This window comes from Pristiophorus japonicus, unplaced genomic scaffold (assembly GCF_044704955.1).
Source record: "Pristiophorus japonicus isolate sPriJap1 unplaced genomic scaffold, sPriJap1.hap1 HAP1_SCAFFOLD_368, whole genome shotgun sequence".
Classification (NCBI taxonomy): domain Eukaryota; kingdom Metazoa; phylum Chordata; class Chondrichthyes; family Pristiophoridae; genus Pristiophorus; species Pristiophorus japonicus.
Genome location: NW_027253521.1, coordinates 184,740 through 211,786, shown reverse-complemented (window position 1 = coordinate 211,786; position 27,047 = coordinate 184,740).

Sequence of the window (27,047 nt, the reverse complement as noted above, 5' to 3'; positions counted from 1 at the left end):
ACACCTGTTGTAGTTCTTGTATTAGCTGCATAATTTAAAAAGCAGGGAGGAAACAGGTGTGGGAAATAATGGGGAAGAGATGGGTGCATATGGGACAAAGTGAGGCACTAGCAGGAAAATAAGCAGGAAGGAAAAGACACAGTAAGCCTTCCTTGCACAACTATAAAAAGCAACGTCAGGTGTGAGTGCTGGGGTAGAGAGGAACTGGAAAACCATTAAACCAGGGTGTGAAGAAGGAAGTGCAGAAGACAAAGGTAAGCATGAGTATCGATGCACAACCTGATATTGAGTCCCATTTACAGCCACTGTGAACTGAAGCAGCAGAGTAAGACAGATGCTGGAAAGTGTGGCACTAATCCCCAAAACTGGAACATCATAACCATAAATGGGCATCTAGAATTCAATGCTGTATGACACCAGCCAAGAAGAGTTTGGGAGTCCTGAGAGTAGCTGGAGAGGGAGACCAGCCAAGAAATGGTAAACCGAGCCTTGAAGGTGGCCAGACAGGGAGACCAGCTGAGATGAGGGAGATCTGTAGCAAAATTGAGGAAGCTAGCTGAGCAATCCTGCCAGATTCATACAAGTTCGAGGAAGGCTTTGATAACTAAACTTGTCACCACATCATCAGTCAGTAGCTTGACTTCCTGTATTTGAAACCTTCAGCATTAAAGTGAGAAACGCTAGGCCATTGTAAGCAATTAGTAAACTTTCTACTAATACCAGAAGCTCCTCTTTTACAGTGAGCAACAGCCCTTTAAAAGCTGCTGCCTTGCTGTATTTATGCTCCCAGCCAACTGTGCTGCAGGGCCAAGCTCTCATGGCAAGTTTTCATGTGTTAGTAAGAGAAGAGATTCCCATTGCAAAATTCAACATCCTTGCCGTCTGATCTGCCAGTGCGGGCAAGCCTGTGGCTAGAGCTAGCCAGGCTCCAGTGTGTGGTTTGCACTTCAGAAATTTAGCAGATTTTCTTAAAATCTTAGAATGATACAGGCAATTTTGCCCATCACATCTGTGCCAATGTTTTTATTTTTCACAAGTCACTAAGTCTAATCTTATTTTTTTATTCATTCCCTCAATCTTTTTAAATTCCTCTTTTGTGAACAAATATAGAATTTATTTTTTAAATAATTTTTCGACTGCTTCAATAATGGTTTGTGCCATAGAACTTAACGATTCTGTGTAATAAAAAGAAATTCTAACTTCTAATTCAATTATTTTTGTGATAATCTTTCGTTATAGTCTCGCTGACCTGCAGAAACATTTATCACAATGTACTTTATCATTGCCCGTCATAATCCGGACAATCTCTATCACATTAGCTCTTCAGAGATATAGTGCAAAAAGTACTAACTTCTCAAGTTTCTCGAACTATACCGTCAGCCCTTGTAATATCCGACTGAATCTTTGCTGCACATTTTCCATTGCTTTTATTGTCCTTCCTATAATGGGGTGCTCAAAACTGTACATAATATGCCAAACTGTGGCCTGTTCACAAGTTAAACATTGCCTCCTTATTTTTGTATCCTATGTCTCCAAATATAAAACCAAAAATTCTGTTTGCTTGTCTTATGGCCTTATCTACTTGGACTGCCACCTTTAATGGCTTGCGTGCCAGAAAAATTCCTCTGCTCTACTTAAAATCTTACCATTTCAAGGTATATTTCCTTTCCCTATTCTTTCTTCCAAAAATAATCATTTTCACTTTTCTACATTGATTCCACAAATGCCATCTGTTTGCCCATCCTGCTAGTCTATCTTAGTCTTCCTGCAGTCTTTCATAACTCTTTTCGCAATTTGCCATATCACCATTTTGATTTCAGCAGCAAATGTTCTAATGGCTTCCTAGATTCCTATTTATCTATACGACTAGATCTTCTGTGGGCATTGCTTATGATGAATAAGAGGGAACGTTTTTTTGACTTCTAAAATGTGATGGGGAACTAAATTATGTTGGATGCTTTTATTTGTGTGTAAAAATGGCCGCTCTTTGTCTCTGGTCTCGTTGGAGGATAAGCCACACCCTGAGGTTTCTCTGGAATGTTTATCTGGAATCGCCCATCCCAAGTTCTCACTGACTTCGCAAATTGTACTTTGACTTCCAGAAGCCATAGAGGATAGATTTCTCCAGAAGCCACCAAGTGCCAGCTGAAGACCCTTACCCCAGTGCAAATGTGTCTCTCCCCCCAGCCAAAGTCCTTTGCCCCCACCGCAAGTGCTGCCTCCCCAGCTGAAGTCCTCTTTACACCAGCGCAAGTGCTGCCTCCCCAACTGAAGTCCCTTACCCCAGCACAAGTGCTGCCTTCCCCAGCTGAAGTGCCTTACCCCAGCGCAAATGCATCCCCCAGCTGAAGTCCCCCCTTACACCGAGCATGACCTTACCACTGCGCCCCCCACCCCATAACAGGTTTTTTGGGTATGAAGTGAATCGTGAGAGTTTTGAGACTTCTGGATTTCATCCACTCCAACGATGTCCCTTGTAGGGGCTTGTAAGAACATGATCCATCTTCCCTGAGTTACCCCTCTCCCCTCCAATTAACCCCCCCGAACCATGTCTCTTCTCCTCCCCCCCCCCCCACAGACGCTCTCTTTCCCCCCAGCCTCCCTCCTACCCCAAGCGCTCTCGCACTCTCCTTTCCACCCCCCAACACTCCCTGCTCCCACCCCAGACTCTCCCTCGCTCCCACCCATCCCAGGCTCTCTCTTTCTGCCGCCCCCCCCACCCAATGCTCTCTCTCCGCCCCTCCCCCAATCTCTTTCTCCCTCTGCCCCTGTAATGTCTCAAGAGTCTTGTTACTGTAAACTGCCTCAGGTGTAAACCTGATCCATCTTTATTTGTGCCCAAAGTACACACGTGACACAGTACCTGCGCTTATGCCAGTGACCGCGCATACAGCCTGATGACCTCCGACAGTGGCACCCTTTGGTATCTGGTGATCCCCAAGCATCAATACATAACCCCCTCTCTCCCCTTCTCCTCCTCCCCGCCCCCCCCCCCCCCCCTCCTCAGCCACCCGCTGGGTCGGACCACTAAATCACCAGGGAAAGTTGGAGCTCTAGAAACAGGGGAATTATCTCGAGTCGGGGGCTCAGCGGGCAACGTGGTCGGAATGATTCAGGTTCAGGCTGCACTTCCGGTCCAGGCGGGAGGCATCGGGGACTCGACCGGGCGGAAGAACCGGGGGCAGGGACTTGACAGAAAAAGCACAGTACAAATAGTCACTTCGTATTATGTTTACAGAAAGATTGCACTATATGCAAGACTTTTAATATAGATAGTAAACAAGAGCAACTCCAAACCCAGCCCCTGTCTGATACGCTCAAAATAAAGGATGAAACTGACTACTGTGAGCAATGAGTAAGTGTGACCTTAGCTCCTTTTTTAATAAGACTCCAGAGTGCAGGTACGGCGTGGGTGGCCTGCTTATATACAGTGCTCCCAAGGGATGCTGGGATTCTCTGGTGGTGGTGTGATACAGGTTGCCAAGGGTTAAATACATAACACTGTCAAACATCACTCATCATAGTTTTTCAGCTCCTTTTACCCCTAACTTTTGCTTCCATCTAACCATCTATCTGTGTGGTCATATTCTCCTTAATTCTGTGTGCCATTATCATTGTCATAAGTATCTTGTGCGGTACCTTATCAAAATAGGATGGGTAACATCCGTTTTAATTACAGGGGCAATGGAATGATTTCAACCCTATCCATGCAGTGGAAACTAGCGGTGGGCAGATACAATTGCCTAAGTTACGTACCCACCTAGGAACTGACAAGTTTGTAGTTTAACCTGCTCTCCTGAGCAGACGGCAAAGACACCTTCCCAAATAGGCGGGATTCCGTTTTAACAGAAGCATATCAGCCCCAGTGTCGTCATCAGAACCTGACTGAAATTCTTACTGGTAGGCTTTGGGGGGGGGGGGGGGGGGGTGGGGGTGGATGGTGTGGTAAACGGCAGCGAGTTGCCCGCTAAATCAACCCAGCACAGAAGTGGATCGGGGTCAAAAGAGGCTGGAAAAGGTAAGTTGAAAATTTAAAATCTATATTTCTCCTCCTCCTGGCCCCACAAGGAAATCTTAGGCCTCCCTGCTGTGATCTGGCCCACTCCTCCTGATTGCAGAAATCCTCAACGGGACTGCCCGGTAGTATACTTAGCTGCTTTCCAGGTGGCCTCCGGGCCAGCTACACTTAAAGTACGCCGGATCTCTTTGCTGCAAAGAATGTCACCACAACAGACCTGCTAAAAATTGGCTTCCAGTTCAGATCAGGGGCAATGGATTCGATATTCAGGACAGCTTAAAGCCTGTAAATGACAATCAACAGGAGGCACATTTATCACAGACTACATGCTCAATGGTCCTAATTATCTGACCTAAAATGCAATTTGCTTTCCGTATTGTTACCTCGCACAATATGTGCACCTTTAAGTGATCAGTAGGTCTTTTTGTTACGTATCGAATAACTCCACAAGGCTAAGTACGGTGAGCTCGTTCAGGCATAACCTTACTCCAGCTTATTCATTCTCAAAGTGAGGATTCAACATGGCTGCCAATATTATATACATGGCTTGCATGTGTCTGCCAGTGACCATTAGGACTCCCGACAGTTGCACCCCCTCCGTTGGCAGGTAAAACCCAGTTAACATGCATAACATCATTCCCCCAAAATCCTTGGTACAGGTTGTATTTACAAGTTGAAACGGTCCAGGGCCTTTCGCTCCCTAGTTGATCTTCTCAGTTCGCACCCAAGCTTGGGTGAGTTAGTAGGACCATTGCTGCATTGCGGAGCAGTCGGTCTGACAGGACTGTCGTTGATGGTAGGTTTATCTTCGTGAATGACACAAGGGTCAACTGATGGTTGGATGTGTGTTGGTTGATCGATGATGATGTCATCTTCAATTTATTCTGGGTTGTCTGTGAATCGCAGTTTGGTTTGGTCGATGTGCCTCCTGCACATTTGGCCATTTAACAGTTTGACTACAAACACCCTGTTCCCCTCCTTGGCCAAAACCATGCCAGCAATCTACTTTGGACCATGACCATAATTCAGGACAAACACAGGGTCATAAACAGTAATGTCACGTGATACGGCTGTGCGATTGCGATACCATTGCTGCCGTTGCCTTCTGGTTTTGACATGATCATCGAGATCCGGGTGTACAAGGGAGAGCCTGGTTTTGAGGCCCCTCTTCATTAACAACTCGGCAGGAGAGACGCTGGTGAGCGAGTGGGGTCTCGTCCAGTAACTGAGCAGAATGCGGGACAAGCGGGTCTGTAGGGAGCCGTGAGTTACGTGTTTTAGGCTCTGCTTAATGGTTTGGACAGCCCGCTCCACTTGACCGTTAGTCGCGAGTTTGAAAGGGGCAGACCTGACATGCTTGATGCCATTACGGGTCATAAACTCGTGGAACTCCGAACTGATGAAACACGGTCCATTGTCGCTGACAAGGACGTCGGGTAGGCCATGGGTAACGAACATAGCCCGGAGGCTTTCAATAGTGGCTGCGGACGTGCTGGATGACATTACACATTCAATCCATTTGGAGTAAGCGTCCACTACCACTAAAAACATTTTGCTGAGAATGGGGCCAGCAAAGTCTTTGTGGATCCTTGACCACGGTTTGGATGGCCATGACCACAGACTCAGCGGAGCCTCCACAGGTGCATTACTCAGTTGTATGCAAGTGTTGCACTGATGCACGCATGACTCCAAGTCCGAGTCAATGGCGGGCCACCAAACGTGAGACCTAGCAAAGGCCTTCATCATGATAATGCCTGGGTGAATACTGTGTAAATTTTGCACAAAAGTTTCCCTGCCTTTTTTTTGGCACAACATCACGATTACCACATAACAGACGATCAGACTGAATAGACAATTCATCTTTGTGGCGGCTATAAGACTTAATTTCAACCTGCATTTCCCTGGGAATGGCAGACCAATTTTCATTTAGGACACTCCGGTGGCAGGTAAAACCCAGTTAACATACATAACGCTTTTTCTGGATCCATTACCTTTTTAATGGTTATGGCTATGATTGGTAGACACAGTGCCCTGGGTTAGGGAGGATAAAATCAACCTGGATTTGTGCTATTGCTCATTGCTTAGGACTTCAGATATGAGTAGGATCTGACTCAATTGAGATACCTTCCACAACAGTCACACTCAAGGCATGGAAAATAGCCAGTATGGTGAGGTACCAGAGTGTAACCACCACCTGTGAGACAGGATATGAGAAAATTACCAAAAGGAACTCCTTGAAACTGAGTCCTTAAACAGTAAAATACAATCACAGAGTTCCAATCAAACTGTATAGTGCTCTGGTCACTGGAAACTTTGATACTGTGTCCATTTCTGGTTGAAGAAACAAAAATTCAAGCACTGGAGGCAGTGCAAAGAAGAGCCAAAAGGCTGATCCCTGCAGCTAAAGGTCTGCTATAAGGGAAGTCTGGAGAAATTTGAGCATATCAACCTGAAAAGAGGCATCTGAGAGGTGATTTTTGTAGAAGAAAATAAGAAAGTTAATGCAATAGAAAAGGTAAATGTGGAAAATTAAACTTGAATCTGAGAGTAGGAGAAGGAGATATGGGTTCAAATTATAAATGGAAATTTAGCACTGATATGAGGAAATTCTTCTTCACACAAAGCATGATCACCATGACAACAAATTGCCAGATAGAGCAGTTGAGACAAAATCCTTAGAATCATTTAGAACTAATTGGATGCTGCAATAGGGAGACTTTAAGGTCTCTTTTTGGATGGATGAATTAAAATGACCAACTTATCTTTCTCATCATCTGTGATTATCTTGTTGTCTTGTGAGAGAACGAAGATAGTCAGACATCCCCATCTGGTGGTCAAGCAAAGAGATTCACTCGCACACATGTGGAAGAAAAGGACCAGTTGCTGTTGAAACTTAGGGCTAGAAATTCCTCACTCTTTCATTATTTGATAAATAATGTCATTTTTGTGAAGAAATAAGAAGAAAGATTTCGCCATTTTTTAAGGGGATAGGTTTGGCCAAAAAATACCCGACTTTAAAAATGGCGTTGCTGGAGAAATCGTGTTTAATATCGCCGTCCTCTCTAACTTTACAGCGAGGCTGATATCGCCAAAAATACAGGGAAGGAAACACTCAAAAAATTTGTAAAAATGAGAAAACATTCACAAAAGCCTTGGGGGGGCCGAAATTGGTGAAAGCTCCCGCCCGCCCAAAGGACCGCCGAGGTACCTGACGCTACTTTGGGAAGGGTTTTTGTCAAAAAGGTCCTTAAAAGTGTGGCGGGCATCAAAAGAGGGACTTGCGCTGCCAATCTGGGCAGTAGCCGGCGGAAGCCCCCAATCTCGGCAGCAAAAGCGCGTGCCGCCGAGGATGGAGTCGGGCCCACTGAGGGTCGATGACCTGAAAAGGAAAATCGTCTTTTTAAAAAAAAACATCAGAACACCTTCAGGGGACCCCATCCAGGTAAGTCGCTGTAAAGAAAAAATTTAAAAAATGTTTAACTTTTTTTTCCAGCTCTTCATACTCACCATCAGGGATAGAACAGCCTTCAGCCAACGGTCCTTCCCCATTCTGGCGCCGACTCCCGCCCGCATCAATATGGCATCTTGGCCAGTTGCGCCATTCGGCCATCCATTGATGTTCCTGGCAGTTCTTCCCTCCCACCCGCTCCACACCAAATGGAAAGTGGCGCTGAGCGCAACTTCAAGAGGAAAGTGGGCGGCAGTCAGCAGCAGTAGGCAGTAAGGCCATCAATTTCAGGCCCTTAAGAAATGAATCGCTGAAATTTTTTTTTTTTAATTTAACTTACCTTTTTTGTCGGTCTTCTTACTTACTGATGTTTCTTAGGCTGCAATGCCTGCTTTTTCCATGCATTTTTTGACCTGAGTATGGGTTCGCCGAATGGCCAAATTTAGGCGTTCCTATTTTTAAGGTATGGTGATCTGTAAAATGACGATCTTGTGAAAATGCCATTCTTAAGCTTTGGGGAATTTTGTGCGCTATTTTAAGGACAAAAAAGCAGTTTTAATATGAGAAAATCGTGTTAAAACCTGCATTAGGCTGGCTAATTTCTAGCCCTTAAAGCTTTCACCATAGTAATATGCAACAAATTTTTTTAACCAAATATTATAGAACCCTTTTGTCATTAAATCTTATTTCCAATAGGAAACGTTTTATAGTGTTAAATGCAACTGAGCTAATTGTGGAATAACAAGGCAAAATTAAACCAATTTAGAGAGCAAAGGTAACCTATCACACAACACAAATGCACAGCAAGGTTATGGAGCATTATGTTACAGGAAGTAAATCCGTTGTCTCAAAAAATATGATACAACAACTAAAGAGAAGCTTCAGCAAGAAGAATAAATTTGCATTTTTGAGAAATATGTGAATTGCTTAACAGAATAATGAAACCCGACTAAAGAAATGTGGGGATAAGAATTACACACCTTCTTCCTAGGACTTTAGTAGTTGCTGTGCAGCTTGAAATTCTTGTATTACCTACATTGATTCAGAGGTGTAATCTAATGCATTAATTATAGTGATGTTCGACAAATAGCAATGGTTTCTATTGATCCGTGAGGTTAATGCCACTGCAGTCTAGGAAATTAATAATGGATGACTAATGCTAATATTTTAATTGAAGCAAGTGTATTATTTCATTCAGTTATAGACTATTGAAATCTATACAATGGAAATAAGAGAATAACTTACAGGAGAGAGAAAAATTAAAAATATGGATACTTAAAATGCACACTAGGCTGATCAGCATCCGAATGAGAAAGTTAGATTCATGCTTTGAATTTTCATAACAGTCTACATGTTAATGCTAAAGAAGAAAATTATTACATGATTGTGATGTGTGAGGGAGGAGTAAGATGTGAATACATGACTGCAGTTTCCCACACTGCAAGCTGCCGACCCCAGAAGCACTGTGTGATTGTGTATGTATACTTGGAAGTGAGAGTTGTCAGCGAGAAGGCAAAAAGCATGCTCAATTATCCAGCAACACGATTCCCATAAAGCACTTTTACATTATGAGGGGAGCAGTGCTCAATTGGAGGCCCTGCAATATTATGTACTGATAGCCCCTGAGTTACTTGAGTCACCACTCCTGTTCAAATCCCATTTATGGTTGGAGACCTATGAGACTGATGCCTGCAGGCTTACTTCTGAGTGGAAACCCAATGGTTTTATATGGCATGCACAAAAATGTGGGCTTCTGACAGTCACATTATAGAGTGCCATTGATGGCAGGAATCTTCCGTCAACAGCACTTCTTTATTGCTTACAGAGAGGAAGAGAAAGTCATGGAGTGAGGCACTTCTTAACCACTTCCGAGAACCTAACACTGGCTCAAAAGAGGAGAAAAGGAATATTAAATAATGGAGAAATTAGAAATATGTATGTAAATGCATTTTATTATATATATTCATCATGAAGGTATGATTTATTTTAAAAATAACTTATTTTGATCCAAATAATTAGAGAATTAGCTTCCTAAATCATGTGACCAACATGGCTTCAGGTCAGCTGATAGTGAGATGATACGAGCAGATGCCAGACAGATATTGTTGATGGGCAGCTGAAATGCCGAAAATGCTTGTCCAAGTTTACTCCATTCCAGCCACCAGTGGCCTGTTTTTTTTTGAGGATGACACCTATACAAACAATAAACTGGCAGAAAACTGGAAAGGTAACTGAAAGCACCTTTTATCAATGTTTTAAAATAGCCTGCTGTTGCTTCTTATTATTGTGTTAGGGGAAATTATAAGGCCCATTAGGGATTATCTCTCCCGCAGCTTGAGTTAACTCAATATTGGAGCAGCTAAAGTCTTAGCAACGTGGATTTTACCGTGATTGTCATATTAACTAGGTCATTGGTTAAAGGGTTGCACAGGAGATTAACCATCCACTCCACCAACTAGCCTCAAGCCGTTTTAAACAGTCTGCAACACTGCACTCACAAACACTTTAAACAGCTGAGCAGCACTAGCAAATATTTCAAACAGACGAAGCGTGAACTATTTAAGAATTCAATGTGCTACTCAGCACTTTATTTCTTTCTTCCTTTTGGTAAATCAAAATTCTTAAAGTTTTAATTGAAATCATTGCAAGTACAAAGAACACCAGACTTAACCAAGAAATAAATTTAGCCATGTTAAATACAACACCTGCACAATGGTTTCAATTTATACGTTTCTGGTTTCAAACCATGGGGGCTGATTACCTACAAAAGAGCAAATTATTTTCACTCTAGACCTAGAAACCAATTTTTCAAAAAGTAATTTCAGTGAATCGGGCATTACAAATTCTCCACTCTGCTTAATTTACGACTGATTTCTTGCTTCATTTACTACTGTTTTCTTCCCAGAATTGTATTAGCATAGAAACATAGAAAATAGGTGCAGGAGTAGGCCATTTGGCCCTTCGAGCCTGCACCACCATTCAATTAGATCATTCACCTCCGTACCCCTTTCCTGCTTTCTCTTCATACCCCTTGATCCCTTTAGCAGTCAGGGCCATATCTAACTCACTCTCTTGAATATATCTAATGAACTAGCATCAACAACTCTTTGCGGTAGAGAATTCCACAGGTTAACAACTCTGAGTGAAGAAGTTTCTCCTCATCTCGGTCCTAAATGGCTTACCCCTTATCCTTGTACTGTGACCCCTGGTTCTGGACTTCCCCAACATTGGGAACATTCTTCCTGCATCTAACCTGTCCAGTCCCGTCAGAATTTTATCTGTCTCTGAGATCCCCTCTCATTCTTCTAAACTCCAGTGAATACAGGCCCAGTCGATTTAAGTCTCTCCTCATATGTCAGTCCTGCCATCCCGGGAATCAGTCTAGTGAACCTTTGCTGCACCCTCAATAGCAAGAACATCCTTCCTCAGATTAGGAGACCAAAACTGAACACAATATTCTAGGTGAGGCCTCGCCATGTCCCTGTACAACTGCAGTAAGACTTCCCTGCTCCTATACTCAAATTCCCTAGCTATGAAGGCCAACATGCCATTTGCCGCCTTCACCGCTGACTGTACCTGCATGCCAACTTTCAATGACTGATGTACCATGACACCCAGGTCTCGTTGCACCTCCCCGTTTCCTAATCTGCCACCATTCAGATAATATTCTGCCTTCATGTTTTTTCCCCCCAAAGTGGATAACCTCACATTTATCCACATTATACTGCATCTGCCATGCATTTGCCCACTCACCTAACCTGTCCAAGTCACCGTGCAGCCTCTTAGCATCGTCCTCACAGCTCACACCACCACCCAGCTTAGTGTCATCTGCAAACTTGGAGATATTGCATTCAATTCCTTCATCTAAATCATTGATGTATATTGTAAATAGCTGGGGTCCCAGCCTGCCTGCCATTCTAAGAAGGACCCGTTTCTCCCTACCCTCTGCTTCCTGTCTGCCAACCAGTTATCTATCCACGTCAATACATTACCCCCAATACCATGTGCTTTAATTTTGCACACCAATCTCTTGTGTGGGACCTTGTCAAAAGCCTTTTGAAAGTCCAAATACACCCCATCCACTGGTTCTCCCTTGTCCACTCTACTAGTTACATCCTCAAACATTTCCAGAAGATTTGTCAAGCATGATTTCCCTTTCATAAATCCATGCTGACTTGGACCGATCCTGTCACTGCTTTCCAAATGCGCTGCTATTTCTACTTTAATAATTGATTCCAACATTTTACCCACTACTGATGTCAGGCTAATCGGTTTTAAATTCCCTGTTTTCTCTCTCTCTCTCTCTCCCTCCGATATTAAAAAGTGGTGTTACATTAGCTACCCTTCAGTCCATAGGAACTGATCGTGAATCGATAGACTGTTGGAAAATGATCACCAATGCATCCACTATTTCTAGGGCCACTTTCTTAAGTACTCTGGGATGCAGACTATCAGGCCCCGGGGATTTATCAGCCTTCAATCACATCAATTTCCCGAACACAATTTCCTGACTAATAAGGATTTCCTTCAATTCCTCCTTTTCACTCGACCCTCGGTCTCTAAGTATTTCCGGAAGGTTGTATGTGTCTTCAGTCAAGAAGACAGAACCAAAGTATTTGTTCAATTGGTCTGCCATTTCTTTGTTCCCCATTATAAATTCACCTGATTCTGACTGCAGTGGACCTACGTTTGTCTTCACTAATCTTTTTCTCTTCACATATCTATAGAAGCTTTTGCAGTCAGTTTTTATGTTCCCAGCAAGCTTCCTCTCGTACTCTCTCTTTTTCCCCCTCCTAATTAAACCTTTTGTCCTCCTCTGCTGAATTTTAAATTTCTCCCAGTCCTCAGGTTTGCTGCTTTTTCTGGCCAATTTATATGCCTCTTCCTTGGATTTAACACTATCCCTAATTTCCCTTGTTAGCCACGGTTGAGCCACCTTCCCCATTTTATTTTTACGCCAGACAGGGATGTATAATTGTTGAAGTTCATCCATGTGATCTTTAAATGTTTGCCATTACCTATCCACCGTCAACCCTTTAAGTATAATTCACCAGTCTATTTTAGCCAATTCTCGTCTCATACCATTGCAGTTACCTTTCCTTAAGTTCAGGACCCTAGTCTCTGAATTAACTGTGTCACTCTCCAGCTTAATAAAGAATTCTACCGTATTATGGTCACTCTTCCCCAAGTGGCCCCGCACAACAAGATTGCTAATTATTCCTTTCTCATTAGACATCACCCAGTCTAGGATGGCCAGCCCTTTAGTTGGTTCCTCGACATATTGGCCGAGAAAACCATCCCTAATACACTCCAGGAAATCCTCCTCCCACCGTATTGCTATCAGTTTGGTTATCCCAATCTATATGTAGATTAAAGTCGCCCATGATAACTGCTGTACCTTTTGTAAAGTCCTGTCCCCTCAGTACAGATTCACACGAGGCATGCAGTGAAGTCAAAGTCACTCTGGACCTGCACCTTTTTATTTCACAGCTCTGGAATGCTGCACTTGCCTGAGACCTGTGCTTATATACCTGTCTCTTGCAAGTGCACCCCCGGTGGTAAAATATGCTGGTGGTTACAGGTCATATCTTATTACAGTCATGTATAGCATATTGGGATACAGTTATATATAATAATGTAAGATACATGACACCTTTATTGCACACATCCCTAATTTCTTGTTTGATGCTGTCCCCAACCTCTCACTACTGTTTGGTGGTCGGTACACAACTCCCACTCGCGTTTTCTGCATCCTTGATCTTTGCCTCACGAGGGAAAGCAGACTTGAGAAGCAGAAAATTAACATTATTTTATGTGGCGACATCATCTGAAATCACTGCGTCAGTTTCCACATGTACGCTGACGACACCTAGCTCTACCTTACTACCACTTCTCTCGACCCCTCCACGATCTCTAATTTGTCAGACTGCTTGTCTGACACCAAATACTGGATGAGCAGAAATTTTCTCCAATTAAATATTGGGAAGACCAAAGCTATTGTCTTTGGTCCCCGCCACAAACTGCGTTCCCTAGCTACCGACTCCATCCCTCTCCCGATCATCTGTCTGAAGCTGAACCAGACTTCACAACCTAGGTGTCATATTTGACCCTGAAATGAGCTTCCGGCCACATATCCGCAGCAAAACTAAAACCGTCTATTTCCACCACCGTAACATTGCCCGTCTCCTCACCTGCCTCAGCCTTTGTTACCTCTAGACTTGACTGCTCCAACGCACTCCTGGCTGGCCTCAGACATTCTACCCTATGTAAACTAGAGGTTATCCAAAACTCGACTGCCTGTGCTCACTGACTTACATTGGCTCCCAGTTAAGCAACGCCTCGATTTCAAAATTCTCATCCTTGTTTACAAATCCCTCCATGACCCCTCCCCTTCCTATCTCTGTAATCTCCACTCCCACAACCCTCTGATATCTGCACTCCTCAAATTCTGCCCTCTTGAGCATCCCTGATTATAATTGCTCAACCATTGCTGGTCATGCCTTCAGCTGCCTGGGCCCTAAGCTCTGGAACTCCCATCCTAAACCTCCCTGCCTTTCTACCCCTCTTTCCTCCTTCCAGACGCTCCATAAAACCTACCTCTTTGATCAAGCTTTTAGTCATCTGTCGTAATTTCTCCTTATGTGGGTCAGTGTCAATTTTTTTTTTTGTCCTACAACACTCCTGTTATATAAATACAAGTTGTAATAAGTCATAATTGACCAAGTTTCTGTCAGTAAGGCTAGTGAAGTTCTATTGAAAGAACTCACTCGGTGGAAAACTACAATAATTAATATTTCTATTAATATCCCGTTTCTAAATGTGAAAACTGTAGTCCCTGATGTGTAGTGGTTGAATGTCACTGCTCCCTCCTACTCTTGATGAGAGAGATTCTAAGACTGGTATTGAGAGGCAAGACTATTCTAGCATTTTAAAATCCATCTATTACTGGGGATTCAAGACAGAACAGAGCAGCCAACATTGGGAAAATATTAGCTTTGATCGGTATCGTGACATCAAGCAAAAAATGTGAAGTGGTTTGCACTGCTCCCCCCATCCATGTGATGAGCATGATTTTAACTTACTTGTTATTTTGGATTCAAATTGAAAAGCTTCCAGGGAAATCTGAAGTAATTAACTTATCACTAATTACATAATTGCAGCCTTGCGTTTACATTTGAAGAGTATATTTTCTTGTATGTGTACAAACATGAGCACGGAAAATGTTTTTCTTTGTATTTTGTTCCTGTGCATACAGGATTTTTAAAATTAATATGATATTTGTAATGTTTAATCTCGTGTTGTTTCTCTCTCCAGTCCTTTGCTTCTCCTTTCCTTTTTAAATCAATTTTTCCTCTACAGTTTCCTTTACCTTCCTTTCTGCTATTGCCTAATTAAATTCTGTCATCTTTCCCATCTCTGGCAGTCTTTACATTTAGTTCTCTCATTCAACCCCCTATTGCCCCACACTAATCACACTTGAAGTTGGGAATTTATTTCATACATTCACATCCACTTCTGCTGGCCAAAGCCTTTGTACCCGGTTATCTTGTTGAGTCCTGCCCAATCTGCTTCTAGTATCCTCTGAGGTTAAACTAATCTCGTCCCCATTGTGAGAATGCAAGATTTGATTTATCTTGAGAATAGACCAGTTTCACTTTATGGGAAAGAGGGGATAGCCCCACCTCCCAGTTCATAAGATCATAAGAAATAGGAACAGGAGTAGGCCATACGGCCCCTTGAGCCTGCTCCACCATTCAATAAGATCATGGTTGATCTGATCATGGACTCGGCTCCACTTCCCTGCCTGCTCCCCATAACCCCTTATCCCTTTATTGTTTAAGAAACTCTCTATTTCTGTCTTAAATTTATTCAATGTCCCAGCTTCCACAGCTCTCTGAGGCAGCGAATTCCACATATTCACAACCCTCTGAAAGAAGAAATTTCTCCTCACCATGTTTTAAATGGGCGACCCTTTATTCTAAGATCATGCCCTCTAGTTCTAGTCTCCCCTGTTATATATGCAAGCACTCTAGTAATGACTCCACGAGGTAGGGTATTGTACTTGAACTGTTGTGACCTTAGTTCATTTATTGTAGCTCCCTGAGTGAGGACACAATAAGGTGAGCTCCCTTTTATACTTGGTTACCTGCAGTGTGGAGGTGACCCTTAGGTCTCCACCAGTAGCACCCTCTGGTGGTACAGGTGTGGTGTATACAGTGTGAAGATACATTGTGGTCTAATGTTACAGTACATACATTATACATACACAACAACACTCCCGCCTAAGTCTTGTGCCACTGGCTTTTGCACTGTGTGCTGTGGCCCTCGACTTGAGTGCCCAAAGCCCTTGCACTTTGTCTTTGTTTGGGTATGGCTTTCTCCCTATGGACCCCCAAGTCCTTATTGCCACGACATTGGGAAATGGTCAGCAGTGGACGATTGGAGATTGTAGTGAGGGTTGTGTGGGTTTTGGGTTCAGCAGTAGTGGAACAAGTACATTTTACAGGCAAGGTGCATACATGGTATTAGTCTTGTTCCTGGGGTGTGGATGCATGGTGGGTGAGGATGCTTGTTCCGGAGCAACCGGACTGTGCCACCTGCCAGCTGGGTGGGCTCGGATTTCTCACCTGGCTGTGTCTCAAGGCTTTAGTTGTTGCTTAGTGATGGGCAGAGCCATAGGAATGTGTGGCCTCCCTGTCCTCCTTTGAGGGCTGCAGGGTCTCCCTGCTGCCCTTCAGCGGTGGTGGGAGTCTGGTCATTCCAGGTCCTGTTGGAAGGGCTGGAAGGTGCTGGCCTCTTGCTCCCAGTGCTAGCCCTGGTGGCCAGAGGAGTAGTGCCAATCTGGGGCAGGGTGCCAGTGATGTGCCTGTGCCATCCATTGATCGCTGGCTATGCATGGAGGGGGTATGCTCCCACTGTGTGTGGCCACCCTCCCTGGGGCATCACATTGGTCCTGGAGGCGCAGGTTATATGATCAGGTAGCCCGCTGGACCTGGGTGCTTCCCACGAGAGGTTGCCCTTGGCTTTGTCAGCGTGCATGTTGAACTCGGCATCACATCTCATTTCATCATTAGTGTTCATGATACATTGGCTCCGACCGCAATCAGCTGATTTGACGTTGTTATTTGTCTTTACACTTTCGCATTTGTCAATTACATCACTTTCCTCTGTACTATCAGCATCTCTGTGCAAGGTTACATTTTGAGACCTGCATTTGTTAATTACATCTTTTTCATTAGTTTCACCAGCATTGCTGTTCAACGGTACATTTATAGACTTGCATTTGTTGATTACATCTTTTACATTAGTGTCACTGGCATCGCTGTACAAAGAATGAAACTGTCCCTTTAATTGTGCTGGGTTGCCAGACTCCTTTAAAAGGGCCTTGCAATCTTTACCCCAATCCGGTTCACTGCTTGGCATCACGTGTTGCTCCCTCAATGCTGCCCCTCGTGGTCTGGTCTCGGCCATCTTGATTTCAGGTGCTTCACCTCTTGGTGCGGGCACCAGCTTCTTTCTCTCCACGAGGTAGGCTGCGGTGATCCTTTTCTCCCCAGGTTCTGCCACGGAAGCCGGGAATCTACCTTCCGCGCCGATCTTCTTCCCTCGGAGTCCTGCCACTGGAGCCCGGAAGGTGAGTTCTGGTCTTTTGGGTTGGATCATCTCACCGTTGAGTTGTGCGGTCTTGTTGTCGCCACGCAGTCGAGTTGGACGGTAGGATTTTGAGGTGCTGTGATGGATCCAAATTTGGGGCCACGTAGGATGTCGATCGCCGGGGCCTGGAGGCTTTCCCAGCTCTAACAGATTTGGAATTGTTTCATCTGTCTTCTCCCCAGCAGTGTTGGACCATCACCAGCAAGGATCCACAAAGATAGCTTGTGCATCGTGCCGCCATGGGATACCTGGACACCCATGCTGCCAATGACTGTGATGGTGTCTTTTGTGTAAGTCAGCAGCTTCACCTGGTTTGGGAGCATTTTGGGTCGTTCGGTGGGATTGTCCCAGAGTTTCTCGAAGGCCGTCTGATTCATCGGTGATTGGCTCGTCTATGTGTCGACCTCCATCGAGACTGGAACACCGTTGATTTCTACATCCATTTTCCATGGGGAAGTCTCGGTGGAGCAGGTATACACTCCGTACACCTCTTCCAGGGGCTGAGCCGCTTCATAGACTCTTAGTCTTCATCAGCACTGGAGCCCGGGTAATCAGCCAACTCTTCAGCAACTCTGTGAGTAAAGTTTCTTCTACACATCCGCTGAAGATGACCTTTAGTATTACAGCCTTTGCAAGCCTAGTCTTTATATTGGCACTGGTGGACCCTGTGATTTCCTCCACAGCGCCAGCACGGGGCTAACCAGTTGGCCCCATGTGGCGGTCTCAGGGTTGGGGACTCTGGGTAGCAGCCTTGCCTCTGAAAGGCGCCATTCGGTTCACTGTACTTGTCGGGTGAGAGTCCTAGTGGTGAGTCATCATCCTCTTGGAATCATAGGCCGAAATCATGAATGCATGGCTCACTTTAATTGCCTTCTGCAGGGTGACCGTAGTGTCCGCAGAGAGCAGCTTGTGGAGGAGGCCCTCGTGGCCGATTCCAATAACAAAGATGGTCCTCAGTGCTTCGGTGAGGTGGTCGTCAAAATCACACAGTGCAGCCAATCGTCTCAGGTCTGCATATTTTGCGATTTCTTGGCCTTCGGGCCGCCGATGGGTGTAGAACTGGTGTCTGGCTGTGAAGATGCTCTCTTTAGGTTTGAGCTGTTCCTGTATTATTGTTACGAGCTCCGCGTACATTTTGGCTGTCGTCTTCTCTGGGGCTAGCAGGTCCCTAATGAGGCCATGGACAGTGGGCCCACAACTGCTGAGCAGGATGGCTCTGTGCTTATCAGCCAACGAAGTCAGTGTGTCTCCAGCCAGGTCATTCGCAATGAAGAAGTGCTCGAGCCTTTCCACAAAGGCATCCCAATCTTCTCCATCAGCGAATTGTTGAAAGTTGTTTAGGTTAGCCATGTTGCACGTGGAAATTCGTAATCTCGTCGCCAGTTTTTATATATGCAAGCACTCTAGTAATGACTCCCATGAGGTTAGGGTATTGTACTTCAACTGTTGTGACCTTAGTCCATTTATTGTAGCTCCCTAAGTGAGGATACAATGAGGTGAGCTCCCTTTTATACTTGGTTACCTGCAGTGTGCAGGTGACCCTTAGGTCTCCACCAGTAGCATCCCCCATCAGTGGAAAAATCCTCTCTGCATCCACCTTGTCAAGCCTCCTCATGATCTTGCATGTTTTAATAAGATCACCTCTCATTCTTCTGAATTCCAATGAGTAGAGGCCCAACCTACTCAAACTTTCCTCAGCGCAGATGAACAGGACCCCAAGAAAGAATGCAAAAAGCAGGAGGCAACAGAGCAGAGTAGCACTGGGGTAAGTGTAAACCACAAGGTGATAGGAAGGGACAATATGTATGACTATAAAGGGGCTGCAGGAGGGGTCAAAACTAAAAATTATGGTTTAAAAACTAGTATTAAAACACTACTGAAACGCACGCAGCATTCGAAATAAAGTAAATGAGTTGACGGCACAAATCATTACAAATGGGTATGATTTGGTGGCCATTACAGAAACGTGGTTGCAGGGTGGCTAAGACTGGGAATTAAATATACAGGGGTAGCTGACCATTCGGAAAGATAGACAAGAAGGGAAAGGAGGTGGGGTAGCTCTGTTAATAAAGGATGATATCTGGGCAGTTGTGAGAGACGATATTGGCTCCAATGAACAAAATGTTGAATCATTGTGGGTGGAGATTAGAGATAGTAAGGGGAAAAAGTCATTGGTGGGCGTAGTTTATAGGCCCCCAAATAATAACTTCACGGTGGGGCAGACAATAATCAAGGGAATAATAGAGGCATGTGAAAAAGGAACAGCAGTAATCATGGGGGATTTTAACCTACATATCGATTGGTCAAATCAAATCGCATGGGGTAGCCTGGAGGAGGAATTCATAGAATGCATACGGGATTGTTTCTTAGAACAGTATGTTACAGAACCTACAAGGGAGCAATATCTTGGATCTGGTCCTGTGTAATGAGACAGGAATAATAAACGATCTCCAAGTAAAAGATCCTCTCTCAATGAGTGATTACAGTATGGTTGAATTTGTAATACAGAATGAGGGTGAGGTAGTAGTGTCTCAACCGAGCATACTATGCTTAAACAAAGGGGACTACAGTGGGATGAGGGCAGAGTTAGCTAAAGTAGACTGGGAACACAGACTAAACGGTGGCACAATTGAGGAACAGTGGATGACTTTTAAGGAGCTCTTTCATAGTGCTCAACAAAAATATATTCCAGTGAAAAAGAAGGGCGGTAAGAGAAGGCATAACCAGCCGTGGATAACCAAGGAAATAAAGGAGAGTATCAAATTAAAAATTTAATGCGTATAAGATGGCCAAGGTTAGTGGGGAAACTAGAATATTGGGAAAACTTTAAACGACAGCAAAGAATGACAGAAAGCTATAAAGAAAGGAAAGATAGATAACGAAAGTAAACTTGCACAAAACATAAAAACAGATAGTAAAACCTTTTACCGATATATAAAACGGAAGAGAATGACTAAAGTAAATGTTGGTCCCTTAGAAGATGAGAAGGGGGATTTAATGGGAAATGTGGAAATGGCTGAGACCTTAAACAATTATTTTGCTTCTGTCTTCACAGTGGAAGACACAAAAACCATGCCAAAAATTGCTGGTCACGGGAATGTGGGAAGGAGGACCTTCACTATTACTAGGGAGGTCGTGTTGGACAGGCTAATGGGACTGAAGGTAGACAAGTCCCCTGGTCCTGATGAAATGCATCCCAGGGTATTAAAAGAGATGGCGGAAGTTATAGCAGATGCATTCGTTATAATCTACCAAAATTCTCTGGACTCTAGGGACTTACCAGCGGATTGGAAAGCAGCTAATGTAACGCCTCTGTTTAAAAAAGGGGGCAGACAAAAGGCAGGTAATGAAAGGTCGGTTAGTTTAACATCTGTAGTGGGGAAAATGCTTGAAGCTATCATTAAGGAAGAAATAGCGGGACATCTAGATAGGAATAGTGCAATCAAGCAGACGCAACATGGATTCATGAAGGGGAAATCATGTTTAACTAATTTACTGGAATTCTTTGAGGATATAACGAGCATGGTGGATAGAGGTGTACCGATGGATGTGGTGTATTTAGATTTCCAAAAGGCATTCGATAAGGTGCCACACAAAAGGTTACTGCAGAAGATAAAGGTACGCGGAGTCAGAGGAAATGTATTAGCATGGATCGAGAATTGGCTGGCAAACAGAAAGCAGAGAGTCGGGATAAATGGGTCCTTTTTCGGGTTGGAAATCGGTGGTTAGTGGTGTGCCACAGGGATTGGTGCTGGGACCACAACTGTTTACAATATACATGGATGACCTGGAAGAGGGGACAGAGTGTAGTGTAACAAAATTTGCAGATGACACAGATTAGTGGGAAAGCAGGTTGTGTAGAGAACACAGAGAGGCTGCAAAGAGATTTACATACGTTAAGCGAATGGGCTAAGGTTTGGCAGATGGAATACAATGTCGGAAAATGTGAGGTCATCCACCTTGGGGAAAGAAAACAGTAAAAGGGAATATTATTTGAATGGGAGAAATTACAACATGCTGCGGTGCAGAGGGACCAGGGTGTCCTTGTGCATGAAACTCTTTTAGAGTCTACCTGCAAAACATAAACATTAAACTGTGCCACCCGACCTGGGTGACACACCAGACATTTACAAGGCCCTTTTTTCCTTTTTTTGGTTTTTTTTTTGTGTTTTTCTTTTTTTTTTTTTCTTCTTTTTTTTTTGGGCACTAAAATCACAATTTTTTCCGGTGCCCCCTATAAAAGGGAAGGGGACACTAAAAACACCGGCAATTAAAACAAATTAATCGAGAGGGTCCACCGGCAGGAACGTCCCGCCCACCGTGAGCCCCTTTTCGAGGGCCAGGGACACCGCCCGCTCCGACCCCAGGAAGAAAACAGCCTTCCCAGACATCTTGGAGGCCGCGACAATGGCCGAGGGGCCAACTACCCCAGCCATCGCCCGCACGCACTCCTCGATGCTCATTGTGAGGTGAGTGTAGCTCTTGACCCCGTGTTTCTTCGTAATGAGTCTGAATGGTGGCAGGGCAGCGGGTGGCGCAGGAGGTGCCGTGGAAGCGGTTGCCACCTGCGCATATGTCTTCGCTGGCCCTGCCACCGGCATGGATGGGGTCGCCATCACTGGGTCCCTTTAAGGGCCACACCCACCCCAAAGTCACAGGCCTTAATGGTCTTGATTAGCCTCGTTGGTGTTTGAACAGAGGGAGCTCTGAAAGAGGCACACCTCTCCCCTAGTTAATGATTGGGGAGGGGCCTTGTTCCCTCTGCTCAGTGTCTTAATTGTTTTTTTTTAAATTAGGAGGAAGGGCTCTCAGAGAGAGAGGGGAGAGACAGACAGAGAGAGAGAAAGAGATAGAGATAGAGTGAGGGGTGTGGGAAAGAGGGAGGCTGCGAGGGCAGGTCTCCCCTCGCAGCTGTGGGTGGGTGCACTCCCCAGATGGCAAAACACAAAAAACACAAAGTCTTTGGGTTGGTCTTCAGGTGGGGGGAGAAGATGTCTTCACCTGGGGTAGCTAGAGCCACCAGGCACACACTCCTAACGATATTCAATTGGTGATTTAAAGAAACTTCAGCCTGGTAGCTCCAGCTATCCCAGGCTAGGCAAATGTGGGGGGGTGGGGGGGGCCTAGTTGTAAGCAAGGCCCCCACGCACACTTCCACACACACACACACACACCCCCCGCGATGTTCCGGCCCTCAGTGGTCTTCTTTCCTCCCCCCACCGATATAACAAAGTCTTTTTGGGAAATGCACCCACACCCACCTGTAGAAATGTAGAGTCTCCCTCCTTCCACACTGGATGTTGTTGTTGGTCCTTTCCCCCTCTCTCCAACTCTTTGCAGAATGGTAAAAGTTGTTTAAAGTTTTCTGCTTTTTCCTCCTCTCCCTCTGGGTGAAAGTTGATGGTGAAGCCCCTTCCTTCCTCCTCTTCCTGGGCTGGTCTCAGGGCTCTCCAGGCAGGAGCACAAGTTGATAGCTGCTCTCCTCACTGCTCACAGTTCCTACTGTGCAGGACACGCCTCCACTGCTCCACAATTGGTCCTTGTGCATGAAACTCTTTTAGAGTCCACCTGCAAAACATAAACATTAAACTGTGCCAACCGACCTGGGTGTCACACCAGACATTTACAAGGCCCTTTTTTTCCTTTTTTTTTTGGGCACTAAAATCACAATTTCTCCGGTGCCTCCTATAAAAGGGAAGGGGACACTAAAAACACCGGCAATTAAAACAAATTAAACTTTAAAACGTAAAATCAAATTAAAATTTGGTTGCCGGGCGTGATGATGCACTCCAGTCCCTCCGGTGCCCACCTCTCGCGGAAGGCCACGAGCGTACCGGTGGACACCGTGTGCTCCATCTCCAAGGACACCCTGGACCGGATGTAAGAGCGGAAGAGAGGCAGGCAGTCAGGTTGAACGACCCCCTCGACCGCCCGCTGCCTGGACCGGCTGATGGCACCCTTGGCCGTGCCCAGGAGCAGTCCTACGAGGAGGCCTTCGGACCTACCCGCTCCCCTCCGCACAGGGTGCCCAAAGATCAGGAGAGTGGGACTGAAGTGCAGCCAGAATTTCAGGAGCAGCCCCTTCAAATAATAGAACAGGGGCTGCAACCTCGTGCACTCAATAAAAACATGGAACACGGACTCCTCCAGACCGCAGAAATTGCAGGCGGCCTGGGAGTCCGTGAACCGGCTTAAAAATTTGTTGCATGGCACTGCTCCGTGCACCACCCTCCAGGCCAAGTCCCCGATGAATAGTGGGAGGACCCCTGCGTAGAGTGCCCTCCATCGGGGACCCCCGCCTCCTCCGGACGGCAAGATGGTACGCCATGGCGTGTCTGGACGGCCGGCGAGGATGGCAAAGTTGAGGGTGTGCAGGAGCAGCCCGTACAGGAAACCCCTCCGCGCGGAACTGAAAGGCACGGAGGGGATTTCCCCGAGGCGGCTCAAGTTGTGAGGCGCCGGCCCCCGAGGGAGGTTCCGGGGTTTGGCGCCGATGAGGAATTCCGTCCGGACGTGGGTCAGTTCGGACGGGATCTCCCCACGTGCTTGAGCCTCCTCGATGCACCTAACGGAGTCAGGGCCCAGAGCTGTTTTTAGCGACTCGCTGGCATCGGCCGCGTGGCGGACGTTGGCAGAGTTTAGGCGCCGCGCCAGCGTGTCTGGCGCCATCCAGCCCGCTCCTCCGCCATCGAGCAGGTCCCTGACCCTGGTCACCTCACCAGCCACAGCCCTCTCTTCCGACCGCCACATGAAACCTCGGCCGTGGAGGTACGGATTCCCGAGCAGCGGCTGCTGCAGGACGGCCGCCACTCCAGCCGGCGGAGAGCTGCGCTTGGTGGAGACTTTGTTCCAGACCCTGATGAGTTCCCTGTAAAAGACAGGCAGCTCCCGGAGGGCGGTCCTGGCACCCCCCAAGTTCACAAACAGGAGCTGCGTGTCATAATTGAGGTCGCGCTGCTGGCGGAAGAAATACCTCGCCAGAGCACACCACCTAGGAGGGGGCTCGACGTAAAGGTATCTCTGCAGGGTCTGAAGACGGAAAGTCGCGAGCTGGGCGCTGACGCACACCAATGACTGACCGCCCTCCTCAAGCGGGAGACTCAGGACCGCAGCAGAGACCCAGTGCTTCCTGTTGTTCCAGAAGAAGTCCACCAGCTTCTTCTGTATCTTGGCGACAAACGCAGGGGGAGGGGTCAAAGTGACCAGCCGGTACCACAACATTGCGGCCACCAGCTAGTTTATGACTAGCGCTCGACCCCTGTAGGACAGCACTTGGAGCAGTCCTGTCCAGCGCCCTAGGCGAGCGGCGACCTTGGCCTCCAGCTCCTGCCAGTTCGCCGGCCAGGCTCCCTCGTCGGGGCTAAGGTAGACTCCCAGATAGAGGAGATGGGTCGTGCTCCAGGCAAAAGGCCTGAGCTCCTCGGGCAGGGAGTCCACCCGCCACTGACCCACCAGGAGCCCTGAACATTTCTCCCAGTTGATCCTGGCGGAGGACGCGGCCGAGTAAATCTCCTGGCACTCACGCATCCTCCGCAGGTCAGCGGGATCCTCTACCGCGAGGAGCACGTCATTGGCGTAAGCCGAGAGGACGACCTCCACGCCCGGCCCTTGCAGAGCCAGTCCCGTCAACCTCGTCCGCAAGAGGCGCAGGAAAGGCTCCACGCAAACGGCGTATAACTGGCCGGACATGGGGCATCCCTGGCGCACCCCTCTCCTAAAGCGAAGGGGCGCCGTCAAGGACCCGTTAACCTTAATCAGACACTCCGCGGCGGCGTACAAAAGTCGGATCCGGGCGACGAAATGCGTCCCGAACCCGAAAGCGCGCAGAGTTCCGAGCAGATAGTCGTGATCCACCCTGTCGAACGCCTTCTCTTGGTCGAGGGATAGGAAGGCGACCGACAGACCAGCCTCCTGGGAACAATGGATGAGGTCCCGGACCAGATGGATGTTATCGTGGATTGTCCGGCCCGGGACCGTGTAGGACTGGTCGGGGTGGATCATGTGGTCCAGCACGGCACCAAGGCGAGCAGACATCGCCCTGGCGAAGATTTGGTAGTCCGTGCTGAGGAGGGAGACCGGGCGGCAGTTCTTAAGGAGGCGGAGATCGCCCTTCTTAGGCAGCAGGATGATGACTGCCCTGCGCCAAGAGAGGGGCATCTCCCCGGTCGCCAGACTTTCCCCCAGGACCCGCGCGTAGTCGCTCCCCAGGACGTCCCAGAACGCCCTGTGGAACTCCACGGTCAGCCCGTCCAGCCCCGGGGATTTTCCCCTCGAGAGCCGGGCGAGGGCACCGGTCAGCTCCGCCAGGCTTAGCGGAGCTTCCAGATTTTCGGCGCCCTTCGGGCTGACCTTCGGCAGGTCCTCCCACAAAACTCTACGCGCTTCCTCGCTGGACGGATCCGGAGAGAACAGAGCCCCGTAATATTCACGGGCCCTGTTGTTGACGCCCTCCGGATCCGAGACGAGAGAGCCGTCGTCGGCCAGCAGCGTCAAGAGCTGCTTACGGACACTCTGCCTTTTTTCCAGTGAGTAGAAGAAGGGGGAGCCGCGGTCCAGATCCCGCAGGAACCGGATCCGCGACCTCACGAACGCGCCTCGGGACCCGACGAGCTGCAGGTCCTTCAGCGCGGCCTTCTTCGCTTCGTACACCGTCCGCAGGGCCGGGTCCTGGACGACTTGACCGAGACGGGCTTCCAGGTCGAGCACCTCTTTTTCTAGGCGCCCGACTCTGGCCGCCCGCCTCTTGGTCGACCCCCTCGCGTACTCTTGACAGAAGACGCGGACGTGAGCCTTGCCCACGTCCCACCATAGCCTCAAGGAGGGGAAGCCCCCCTGCTTCCTTCTCCAGTCGGACCAGAATCGACGGAACGAGTCCTGGAACCGCACGTCCTCCAGCAGCCGGTTGTTAAAGTGCCAGTACGCGGACCCCGTCCTCGCGCGGAGCGAAGCGAGCTCCGCCCACACCAGGTGGTGGTCCGAACACGGCACCGGCCGCATGGAGGCCGCCGGGACGCAGGAAACGTACGCCCGAGACACGTAAAGGCGGTCGACTCTAGACCATCCTACTCCAGGCCTCACCCAAGTAAAGGCGCTGGAGTCGGGGTGGAGATTTCGCCAGACGTCCACCAAGTCGAAGGACCCGACCAGGTCCCTCAACTTCTCCATCGCCGTCATGCACTGCGGGGCACCGGAGCGGTCCCTCACCTCGAGGGTGCAGTTAAAATCTCCCCCGAGGACAATGCAGTCGCCGACGTCGACGGAGCCAAGAAGAGCGGACACCTCTTCAAAGAAGCGCGTTTGCTGCGGGCCGGGCTGAGGGGCGTACACGTTCACGAGATGGAGCGGCACGTCCCCCAGGCGAACCGTTACGTGCAGCAAGCGGCCTGGCACGGGCTCCTCGACCCCCAAGATCTCCGGCTGAAAATGCGGGCCCAGCAAGATGGCCACCCCACTAGAAATGGCGGTGAGGTGGCTCATGCGGACCTCTCCTTGCCATTCCAGGAGCCACGTGGCTTCGTCTCCCGGAACGGTGTGGGTTTCTTGCAGGAAGCACACCGCATATTTCCCCTCCCGCAGGAGCGAAAAATTGTCAAATCTACGGCGTGCCCCTCTGCCGCCGTTGATGTTGAGGCTGGCTATGGTTATCTTCATGGCAAAAGCATAGTGCAACCTTTACCTTAACCTATTGTGGGGGAGGGAGCGGAGTCTTTTGTTGAACTCCGCTCCCTCCGCAGCCCAGCGAGGAGTCCCTCGAGCTCGCGCAGCTCAAGGTGTTGCGCCTTTGTCAAGGGCCCGCCCGCGGCCAAGGTTTTAACGGCGGCGCGGACGGACCCCTTGATCAGCTCTGGCTCGGACCATTTTTCCAGGGCCAGTCGGGCTTGGTTGCAGTGACCCCGGCTCTGGGCCAAAAAGTCCCGGAGTTCCTTT